Source organism: Lygodium microphyllum, chromosome 29 (genome assembly GCF_053477565.2).
Source record: "Lygodium microphyllum isolate KBCC chromosome 29, Lygodium_microphyllum_v1.1.10, whole genome shotgun sequence".
Classification (NCBI taxonomy): Eukaryota; Viridiplantae; Streptophyta; class Polypodiopsida; order Schizaeales; family Lygodiaceae; genus Lygodium; species Lygodium microphyllum.
Window position 1 is genome coordinate 13,809,925 of NC_141163.1, and position 12,611 is coordinate 13,822,535.

Below are 12,611 nucleotides of genomic sequence, written 5' to 3' on the forward strand. Positions count from 1 at the left end.
CAGCCTTTACAAAGATGATGAAATCATGCAATGCAAGAAAAAGATACAACATGGGGGGGTTGGGGGGGGAGGCTGATATTGATGACAAGTGCCAAAACCTAGAGAATACCAAGAAGGGTAGTAACCCCCTCTCAATTGTGGATGTCGATGCCAAAGGAGAAAGAGGAGCCGGATGTCGGTCTTTGTGTGGTGCCGAGAACCATGATGTGAAAAAGCATCCCAACTGGAAAAACAAGATCGAAGTCACCACCATGATAGCATCAAGAGAGATGTTGCAAAATCCGTTGTGGGAGGGGAAGCCTCCATGCTAGTAAAAGAGCAAAACTCCTAGGATGATGAAACCTTGAATGGAATGGTGTGCATCCCAAGTCTCCGGCCTAGGCACAACCAGTGCAAATCTGCATGTTAGCCCTACACTAAAAACAAAACCTTGCAAAAGAGAGAAAGTTCTACAAGTATAGAGGTCGGTAGTGAGATGCTCCAAAAACAAAACAAAACTGAAGCGAAAAGCTAACTAAATGAACAATGCAATGATGCAAATGTATATGTGTGTGTGAGTAAATGCAACGGAAGTCTTACAAATGAAAATCTAAGAACAAAATCCTATGGGCCTAACTCAATAGCCTAAAGACCTAAGAGTATGAAAATGGAGTGAATCTAAGGATGTGGCCACCATCCCGTAAACCCACTAGCAAAGCTCTGCCAATGAAACGCCAAACAAAGTGGTGAGATAGTCCTAGATGGAGATGAATGTGAAGTGGATGCATAGAGTGCAATGGGATCGGTACTAGCAAATCAGTGAATACGTAGAGTGCAATGGGATCGGTACAAGCAAACCAATCAACTAATCCTTCACGAGTAGTGAAAGATATAGTTTGTTAAGGTTGTCCACGTGCCACATATCCAGTAGCTATTAGGGCAAATGGAGCAGATGGTGCAACAGTGGGAGGCATAGCCCCACTAGATTGGCCAACCACAGTGAAGATAGTCACAGCAATCTGTTGTGGTTTTCTAGGTGAAAGACCCTCAGCCTTGGTATGACACTCATTGTCCACATGGCCCGACCTCTCACAAGGTGTGCAAAACCTACTTTTCTTAAGGAGTTGTTGCCAGCAGATGGGCTTTATTTCTTTGGTTTCGTTTGAGGAAGAGGCATCACCCTTTGATTGCCTTGCCTTCACATCTTGCGAATTCTTGCCACTATTGGTTTTCCCTCTCGAAGAAGAGACAACCAACCCCCTCTGCTCACAATAAGGCTGTGTGGAGACTTTCTTGTGGACTTGATCATACAACTGTATATAATGCGAATTGATACTCAAACTCGTACAAGGTCAGCAATCTATGTAGTGAGATAATGTGTTGGATAAAGATGACACATCATAAGCAAAGGATGGAAATCCCTGCTTTTGAGAGGTTAAAAGAGGTGGGTGACTGGGAGTAGTGAGGGGGGTGCCCATCACAACCATCCCAACGGGAAATGATCTGCTCACTGATGAAAAGGGTGGAGGAAATTGTGGTAAAGGGTGGAATGCCCGATAATAAGGCCCCATGGTGCAAAGAGCCTTGAGGGTAAGTGGAGGGTACAGTGGTAAAGGGTGGCGTTCCCCCTGATGACATAGCATGATGTGAAGGGGTAGGAAAGTGTGAGTATGGAATGGAGAATGAGAATGTGCTAGGAACGGAAATGGAGGTTCCAACTCAAAGGGGTTATACAAACATGACACTAGGCCTGGCTGAAATGAAGAAGATGGGTCACCAGTTGTCCCAAATGCCGTATGTCCTCCATGATTGAAGAGGTAGCCAACCTCACCAAACAGTCCGGATGGTGTAGCAACACTAGTAGGAGGGGTATAAGATTGACATACGTGATGCGCAAGGGCTCTTTGAACTCCTCCTCTATCATGAGACTGAAATCTAGAATAGGAGAAAACAAAGAAGATGAAGGTGAAAGTAGGATGTCATCTTCCTTACAGAGTCCATAATGCCTCCTCAAAGCCACCAACGATGGAGAATCCTAGTAAGACGTCATGGGGTCCTGAGAAGAAGGTGAGTGAGAAATTGTGATTCAATTATCAATCATCCCTGTGCCTCGCACAAAACCTAGCACTCCACAATATCCATAGGATACTCTTTACAAAAGCACCGGCTCTTATACCGTGTGAAGAAACTATGGAGTAGCTACTAGGGTTTGCACTGAGGAAACATAGAGTGTACAACCACGACAAAAACATAGTGATACAGACATGCATGCAAAACTCAAACCCTAAATGCAAAACGCAAAACTCAAAAACTCAAAATGCAAAAACACAAACAAAAAGAGAGAGAGAAGGAGCACTCTAAAGTGAATGAATCAGTGCAATGAATGTAAAAGTGTACAAAATGCTCAAGAGCAAACAATAGTGTCGGAGTGTGATGTCCACCAAAGACAAATCCCAAGTGTTGTAACCACCAATCGAAGATGAGAGAGTAATGAATAATGAAGAACAGCAAGCTAGTCACCAAAACAGTTGGGAGACTAAAATCTAGTAAATGAAACAATGTACTACCAAAGAAGGCTAAAAACAAGTCACTAAAGGCAGAGAATTGTCAGGTGACAATAGGAGAGGTGTGTCCTGATGTAGGCAGCCAACTAGACAGCAAAAACGCAAGTACTGCAATAGTCGCCTTATAGGAGAGATGGCAACAGCCTGTTGCCTGACACCAAACCCTAAAAACACAAGCCAATCAGGTGTTATGATGACGCAACAAATGGAGATCTCCAAACAGCAGGGTGATGGCTGAACATAGGCAGCCTAGGGCTAGATAGTGATGGGCTGTAGTCGGTGATGGTTGGACAGCAAATGGTAGGTGGCTAATGGCTAAAATCTACACAGTAGAGTGAAAAACCTCCACAAAAGGATAAAGATTGAATGGGGGAAACCTATCTATTTATAGACATGGATGGATCCTCCCAAATTAGGATTTAACAAAAACTCTCTCGAACTGCGCATCGATTTTGCATTTTTCATTAAATAAGTATGTTTTGGGAATGTTTGAGAGGCTAATCAGCATGGGATGCATTTCTTAGCTCCAAAGCTCCAGCCTAAATCACTACAGTTGATCAAGTCGGGATGGAGATCGATAAAGAGGCCACTTGTATCCATGATTTCTAGGATGATCAATTGTAAGGCCTTAATACCACATGAGATTATCAAAGTTGAGCTAGTGGCCACACCAATTGCAGTAGAGACCCTTACCCAATCAATCACATACATACATAGTCTATGGGATCTACCCAAACATAGATATGCACAATTGGTGCTTGAGTCTTCTCAACCACTTCTTGTTGGAAATAAAGGCCCTTGTGCCCTTTAATATCGGGTGTGAACACACCCTTAGCACTTGTACTTACACATATATATCTATCTAAAAAACCTAAAGAGGTATACTCGTCATTGTACCCACTAATCGTACACACTCTCTACTCTGCTCTCTCTCTCTCACTCTCTACCTCGTTGCGCGTAACGAACACTGAATGCCTCAATCTTCGTGTCTCCCAGTCACTACAAACTAGTATCAAGTAACCCAAACAAGATAGCACTTTCATTCCAGTTTGACTCATGTGTCCCAACCGTCCATGCCACAAAGAAACACTTGGCTACTCAATCACGGCAACAACATGATCACTCACACTAGATACATGAAGAGGATAGTATCACTTTTACAATCTCTGGCAATCACTCTAGATCCCTTACAGATCTTCCATTTTCCATCACCAAAGGTGATATGAAAACCATCATTATCTAGCTACCCTGTGCTAATCAAGCTCTTCTTGAGCTGAGGTACATGCCGTACATGCTGAAGTGTGAAGACAAAGCCATGCTGAAATTCCAACTGCACACTGCCAATACTTGCAATGTCACATGCATAGTTGTTCCCAAGATGAACAACACCATGTCGACCTCCCGTATAGTCAGAAAACCACTCACGATGAGGGGTGACATGAAAGGAAGCACCTGAATCTAGAATCCAAGTATGCATGTCATCATCCGTATCTACAAGTAAAGCATGTGTACTAAAGTGTGAAGAGACAGAGAGTACGTCATTCCCACTATCACTGTCATAAGTGACTACATTCACTTCTTCAATTTTGACACTGCTCTTCTTAGGTTGACGCTCTTTCTTCTCTTCCTTGCTATCATCTGTCTTCTTGTCCTTTTCTTTCTCTTTCTTCCATTTATAGCAATAACGTTTAAAATGACCCTTCTTGCCACAATGATGGCATTCAACATCTTTGCCACGTGATTTACTGCGTCCCTTGCTACCAGATTTGCCTTTCTGTTGTGATCTGAGTATGCAAAGCACTAGAAGACTTACTGGATGCATTGTTCTACCGATTCATTTCTTCCATGAGTAGAACACTCTCTACATCAGCATATAAAAGAATGGCATTGGAATTGCTCATAGCAGTCCTGAATGTATCCCAACTCTCTGGAAGAGTGCAAAGCAAGAACGTAGCCTTAAATTCTTCATCAATCATGAACTTCAAGGCAACCAACTAGCTGAAAATGGAGTTAAACTCACTCAAGTGAGTAGACATTGCTATACCTTCTTTCATACGCAAATCCATAAGCTTTTTCAGCCAATAAACTTAGCTTGTGGCACTCTTCTGGGCATACAGATCTTCCAGTTGAGTCCAAATAGCATATGCAGAATCCAGACCTTCAATATTAAACAGCAAGGCATCAAAAATCAATTGCTCAATGGTTGAGCATGCAAGCTCATTTAACTCATCCCAATCTTCCTGTTCCATGTCTGCGGGCTTTGCTCCTTTGGTTTTAATTGGCTTTGCCTGCTTCTTTTGCAACAAGATATTGTAGCACTACATGTACATAAACAACTAGGACACCAAGCTGTTAATGCTGATTTGCAGGCTGAAATGCTAGGACAGCATGCTAAAAATGGAAATTTGCAAGAACAGCTAGCAAACAATGATCATTGGGTTAGGAGATCGTCTAGGGCTACTAGACAACCTGATAGATTTGTTCCTGGAGCAAACAATGTGGCTAATTATGTCATGTTGACAAACTGTGGTGAACCATCTTGCTTCAAGGAAGCAATGGACAGACAGGATAGCAAGAAATGGTATAAAGCCATGTTGTCAAAAATGGAATCTCTTGAGAAAAATGGCACTTGGGACTTGGTGCAATTGCCTAAAGGACAGAAAACCCTTCCATGCAAATGGGTTTACAAAATGAAGGTCATTTCTGGTTCCTCACCAAAGTACAAAGCAAGATTGGTTGCAAAGGGGTACAGACAGCAACATGGAATTGACTTTGATAAGATCTTCTCTCCTGTAGTCAAGATGACTACCTTGAGAACCATTTTAGGCTTGGTTGTAGCTAAAGATATGGAGCTCATATAGATGGATGTAAAGACTGCATTCTTACATGGTGATTTGCATGAAGACATATATATGCAGTAGCCTGAAGGGTTTGTGGAAAAAGGGAAAGAGAAGATAGTATGTAAACTCAAAAGGAATTTGTATGGGCTGAAATAAGCACCAAGAGAATCGTATCATAAGTTTGATACATTCATGCAATCTCAAGGTTTCCATAGAAGTCAAGTGGATCATTGCTTGTACACTAAGAAGGCAGCAGATGACATCCTAATTATCTTGGTTCTATATGTTGATGACATGCTAATTGCGGGCAGGGATACTCATGCCTTGGACTCACTGAAGCAAAGTCTTCATGGCAGCTTTAACATGAAGGATCTTGGTGATGCAAATCACATTCTTGGCATGCAAATACTTGGAGATAGGTCAAAAGGATTACTCTATCTATCTCAACAGGAGTATATCTCCAAAGTTTTGTAGCGTTTCAATATGGAGGGGGGGGAACAATTAGGGTTCCATTACCTCCATATGTGAAACTTAGTGCAGAAGACAACCCTACATCTCATGATGAGAAGGTTGAAATAGCCAAGATACCATATGCTTCAGCTCTGCTATTGGCAGTTTGATGTATGCTATGGTTGCTACACGTCCTGACATTGCCTTTGCAATGGGAGTGGTTAGCAGATACATGGCAAACCCTGGCAAAAAGCATTGGGAAGCAATGAAATGTATTATGAGATACCTCAAAGACACAAAGGAGTTGTGCATCTGCTTTGAAAAGCAGAAGGCATCTGTTGTTGCCTTTACGGATGCAAACTATGCTAGTCATGCGGATTGTAAAAAGTCCACTTCTGGGTATGTGTTTACTTTCACAGAAGTAGTCTCTTGGATCTCCAGGCTACAAAAGTGTGTTGCATTGTCTACTACAAAGGCAGAGTATGTGACTGCCACTGAGGCATGCAAGGAGGCTTTATGGCTTTCGCGTCTGGTAGGAGAGCTTGGCATCACAGAGCTACCTGTTCTCCATTGTGATAGTCAGAGTGTTATCATGTTAGCACGGAATCTTGTCTTTCATACAAAGACGAAGCACATACAGGTGAAGTACCACTTCATTAGAGATGTACTTGACAGCAAGAGCATTGAGCTTGTCCTACAGACCTTCTCACAAAGGGTCTTCCAGTGCAAAGTGGTTTGCTCTTTGCCGATAGATGATGGAAGTTGGATAGATATATTTATTTCAGCTTTGTACATACCTAGACTTAGCTGATTCTTTTCTCCTCTTAAGGCACATTGCCTTTAGGTGGGAGGTTGTTGGGAGTAAAGGCCCTCGTGCCTTTTTAATGTGCTCGGGGGTGTGAACACACCCTTAGCACTTATACTTACACATATATATCTATCTAAAAAACCTAAAGAGGTACACTCATCATTGTACCCACTAATCGTGCACACTCTCTACTATGCTCCCTCTCTCTCACTCTCTGTCTCGCTGCGCGTAACGGACACTAACTGCCTCGATCTTCGTGCTTCCCGGTCACTACACTTGCAAAAGAGAGTGACACTTTGTGCTGGTATGCACAAACGTCAACTCGATTTGACTTACATGGCTTTAGCATGGACAAGCTATCCCCCTTCCAATACTCCCTTGATGCATCATCACTTACCTTAAGCCACTCAGAGATTGGTAGGGTTATCAAGATGGATCTCACCCAACCGGATATCAAGAGGACATGACTGGCACTAGTACAAGAGCTAGGGATGAAGATGGCTTTCTATAAAGAGCATCTTCTCCATACTACAAAAGACGAATTTATTATCCACCCAAGATATATGGACACCCACCTTTCACATGGAATTAGATGTGCTATTGGTTAAGTTGTGCCTCTTCACACCAATTAGAGATTGAGACTCGCAAATACAAATCAATACCACCAAAAGAGTGCATATGTCACATATGTCAGCTAGAGCTAGAGACAGAAGAGCACCATGTCTACCGATGCCAAACATACTACGAGATCCGAGGCCACTTCCACTATTTATTCAAAGACGGATTTGGACCATTGTTTAGAGTCATGGATTTCATTGACTAGCAATGCCTTGGTCTCTTCCTCCTAGAGATATGATGGCTTCAAGAGTCGCTCCTTTGGAGAACACCATCCCTAGGACATCGACACTCCACTTATAGACAGCTTACAAACTTCTTCGTGAGAGAGACCCAGGAGGTTTCAGCATAGGCATAGCCTCAATCAGCTACACATACACGGGGGATATTGATTGATCGAGCAATCCAACTTGGCTGATCCCAACATCCCAGACCTCGATACACATATCAACAACACTTCCATAGGCAGTTACCCGGGCTAGAGCTAGGCTCTCTACATCACCATGAGATTGTATCACCTAGATCTCTTTATTTGTCAACTAGCTTTCTCCTTGCTTATAGCTCTTAGTCCTCTTGTACTATTTATTACATTTTCATTTATTGTTCTTTTTTTACAGTTGTACCGTCATATAGATTGCCAGTGTTAATGCATGTATATTATATATGTATGTGTGTGTGACACACATATACATACATACACATGTATGTATATGATGAGACATCATCATAGTTGTACTATATCCATCATCTCTGTTTGCTTCCATTATGTGTGTATTCTCACATTGCATTAATTAATGTGTTGCACATCAATGAATAGTATATAGAGTTTACCAGACAAAACCTTGGAGAAGGAGGAGAAGGACAACAATCCAAACAATTTTAAAACCCAGAACCTGGACTATGAGAAAGATGATTCTGATATTGATAAGATTGCTAAAGCCGCGATAAAAAAAAGTGCTAAGCAGGAGTAAGAGTTTGAGGTGCAAATGTGAAAGGTCATAAGAATGAAGGAAGATGAATTAGACACAGTGTTTCTTGGTCCCAAAAAATACTAAACCAATAAAGATCAGTGCCCAAATGGAGCTAGATTTCCACAAGCAACTCATCAGTTTACTAAGTTTAAGGATGTGTTTTCTTGGGAATCGTCAAAGATTAAAGGACTAGACCTAAGATTCTTTTAGCATCAAATTCCCTCAAAGCCAGATATTGTTCAAGTCTGGATATAGTGATACCAAATAAACCCTCCAAATCCCATGTTTTCTGCAGTGAGTTATACTCTAACTACATGGCCCTCTCCCACGAGTAACTATCACTTCTACGCATAGCCTCATCATAAGTAAGAGGCTCACTAGCATCTGCCACCATAATATAATCCAGAGGACTCAAACCGTGGAGGCTGTCGTCTATCTCTAGTCGACCATCTCAAAACAGGATATAGGGCACATACATCCTATGGAGCATCAAGGACCTGGGCCACTGGCGCATTAGCCACAGCTGCAGGTTGTCTAGCTGGTTGTATAATAGCAGAAGGCTCCTTCTGAAATATCACCATGCATACCTCAACAACATGCTCAAGCTGCTTATGCATTTTCTCCTCATGGAAAACATCATGGCTGTGGATAACCTTCCAAGCCTGCAAATCCCACAGGCGGTAGCCCATCTCACATGCATCTCCATAACCAATAAAGATGCATTTCCTAGACTCAAGATCCAGCTTATTGCACTTGCCCTTGGGAACATGGCAAAAAGCCTCACAACCAACAACGCGCAAATGAGCATATGAGGGAGGTTTTCTAGACCATACCTCCTTTGTAACTTGATAGTCGAGAGTAGTACATGGGAACCGATTTATCAAGTGTACGGCACTAGTAACTGCCTCAGCCCAAAAATGTTGTGGTAAGTCTACCTGGCTAAGCATATTGTGGACTTACTCCTAATTTGTCCTATTCATACGCTCAACCATACCATTCTAAGATGGGGTGTACAAGGCAGTCGACTAACACTTAATACCCCTCTTCTCACAAACCTGCTCAAAGACTTTAGAGAGATACTCACCCCCATTATCTTGGCCTTAGGCAATTTAGCCTATGCCCAGATTAGTTCTCAACCAAAGCAAGCCAACATTGAAATGTAGCCAAGACTTCTAATTTCTGCTGAATAGGGTATGCCCAAACCTTATGTGTATAGTCATCAATGAAGGTAACGAAATACTTTGTGCCACCTAATGACTTGTAGGGCATGGGACCGTATACATATCTGAATGAACAAGAGCCAAAGGCTCACCCATGCGTGTCATACCAAACTTTTTATATGTATTACGTGTCTGCCTACCATATAAACAATAATCACAAGACTGAAAGTACTTATAGCCAAGGGACAAAAGATACTCTAAACACATAAGCATTTTCATACCTTTCAAGGACATGTGCCAAAGGTGGCGATACCAAAGAGATACACAAGAAACTACATCCACTGCCAAAACATGGTGACCTAACCTAAATATGAGCAAGGAATAGAGAGTATTAGATTTAGCACCATATACAATTACCAAAAGAAACAACATAACCTACATCATCCAAAGTGCCAACAGAGATAAGGCTCTTCGTGAGAGCCAGTACATGACGTACATCATGAAGAGTGAGCACACTACCTAAACCAAACTACAACTGGACATCACCAATACCAATGATTTCTAATGCCAGATCATTATCCAAACAAACAAATTTAGTCGTACTGCGATAGGAGTGAAACCACTCTCTATGAGAGGTCACATGAAAGGAATCCCCTTAAATCTATCACTCAATATTAAGTATAAATTGGCATAGCATCCCCAAATGATCTAGCATCAAATAGACATCCTGGGAAGCGCAAGTAACCTCCAGACAATGAGTAAGTGCTGTCTTGAACTCTATGATAGCAAACTATCACAAACTGTGAGCCAATGGCTGATCCTGGGAGCTTCAAATGATGCCTAGAATCACAAGACCAATGCCAGGGAAGAGTCCACAAGGTTGTCAAGTGCCGAGAGCTTTTAAATCAAAGGCCACGATGTTAGACTACACAACATGAGAGAGAAGAAAACTCACAAGAGTAGAGGAACTATGCAAAGAGAAAACTCGCAAATATGCTCGGAAAATGGAATCCAAACACCAAACATACGTACAATAGTGAGTCAACAACTGCCTCGAGGCACAACAGACTCAGTCTCTAGCACGGTGGGCATAAAGCAAGGCTGTCCCCTCTCTCATTTGCTGTTTGGACTGTACATTGGCGAGATTTTTTATTACATGCAGAGATGGCATGGTATGGGAGCCAGCTTGGCTAGGGTACTCATACCAAATTTTGTTATATGCTGATGATATGGTGCTTATCTCAAATTCACTAGAGGGACTACAACGGCATCTAGATGCATTGCATGTGTTCTGTGAAGATAAAGGTCTCAAGGTTAATCTTGGAAAGACTAAAATCATGGTCTTTAACACCTCAACAACTTGGGTGACATGCTCAAAGCACCGCTTTATGTATGACAGTAAGTCTGTGGAAATGGTTAGACAATAGGTATACCTCGAGATCACTTTCAAGGGGCCATAGTTTTCATGTAAGGAGACTTCAGAGGCTAGGCTTGCATGGGCATATGCAGCTTTGGGTACTCTAGAGCGGCAGTATGCACACATACAATTTCAAGAGCCTCATACCAAATTGTGGCTTTTTGACACTTTAGTTATGCCCCACACTACTCTATGGGGCAGCCATTTGGGGCCCAAGCCTTTATCATACTAGACGGATGTCACTTATGGACTATGATGGACCAGAAGCACAACATTATGATGGTTGGGAACACATGGAAAGACCGTTGGTCATGATGATAGCACATTTGATAAGGGCAAAAGCCTCGATACCACAAGAGATCATCCAAGCAAAATTAGGCGTTGCACCCATGGTAGTTGAGGCATTATTCCAAGCAATTACTTTCCTCTAGAGGATATGGCAGCTCCCTAAAGACCGATATCCCAAAGTAGTGTTGGAGTCTTCAAGATAGCTTGCAGCAAAGGGAGATAGACAACGTTGGTATGCACATATGAGCACGTGGCTGAATTTACATGGCATGAGTACAGATAGACTGCCACCATTTGATTACAACCTTGATTGCCCTACTTTGAGCCTTAGTCGTGCAGAGCTGAATAGTGTGATCAGAGCAAACATCACTAAAGTGGAAACAGAAAGGACTTAGTCCGAGTCCCCCTTTTCCATTAGGCACGAAAACAACACAATACCAATGTCATTTCTTATAGCTTTCTCATGACAGTTTCATAGTGAGGCCGAGACACATGGATGCTCAACTTTCCCACAAACTCCGAGTTGCTATTGGTCAGATTCGTACCTCATCGCATCAGCTGATGATTGAGACAGGGCGATGGAGCCATATTGCAGCCATAGAGAGGATGTGCCAGCTTTGTGGATGGGAGCCAGAGACGGAGGAGCACTAAATTTGTAGATGTACTGTATACTATGATATCCGAGGCTGCTATCATTGCCTCTTTAAGAAGGGCTTTGGACCACTAAGACGGGTGATGGACTATGAGGACCAAAGATGTTTGGGCCTTTTCTTATTGGTGCTCCAACGACACAAAGCATTATTGTTACCGGATAGGAGGCGACCCCAACATCATCCACCCCTCCAGAGAGCAATTACACTCTACTTCAGCGTAGCTAAATCCCCACCCATAACCACCCCAAACACTACATCTCCTACTGATAAGCGTTGTCAAGATATAGCATCAAGAGGCATCACAGTTGTCAGAGCTTCAACGCTACGCAAAGCACGACGCCCTAGAGTACCTACTCGACAACATAGGCATGCCCATATGCACCACATTCGCATCATGATTGCTCGTTACAGAGGCAGATTGGTGCGGTGACTTAGGCGGAGGTAGTTTGCAGAGTCTTGGTGGATTCCATAGACTGAGAGGGAGATACTCTACACTCTTGATCTTTTTAAACTTAGTTTTTACCAACTTTTTCAATTTCCATACTTCTCATTCCAATCTACCATGTAAACTTACACATAAATTTTATCTCTTCTTATCTGATGAGAGATAATGACACTAGTTGTATTGGTTATGGTCTCATAGGCTACTCTGGCCTTTTCAAGACGTTAATAGATCTCTCTCTCTCTCTCGCAATACCTACTTTAGAAGACTTTGAGTGATGAATAACTGAGGAGGAGGACCCCACAAATAAATAGGTAAAATATGATGCCTAAAATACATCAGGTTGGTAAGCATCATGATGGCCTAAAAATAAAGTCAACCAACTAGAAAATGTCGGGAACCACAAAAATAGGCATTGGAAAAA

General features: G+C 42.3%; 1 protein-coding gene across 5 annotated transcripts in view; it reads right to left on the reverse strand.

Annotated features, from left to right (window-relative positions):
- The window catches only part of ABA4 (abscisic acid (aba)-deficient 4), a 70,820-nt gene that overhangs the window by 32,538 nt on the left and 25,671 nt on the right, over nt 1–12,611 (reverse strand). The gene's annotated exons all lie outside the window — the stretch shown is intronic.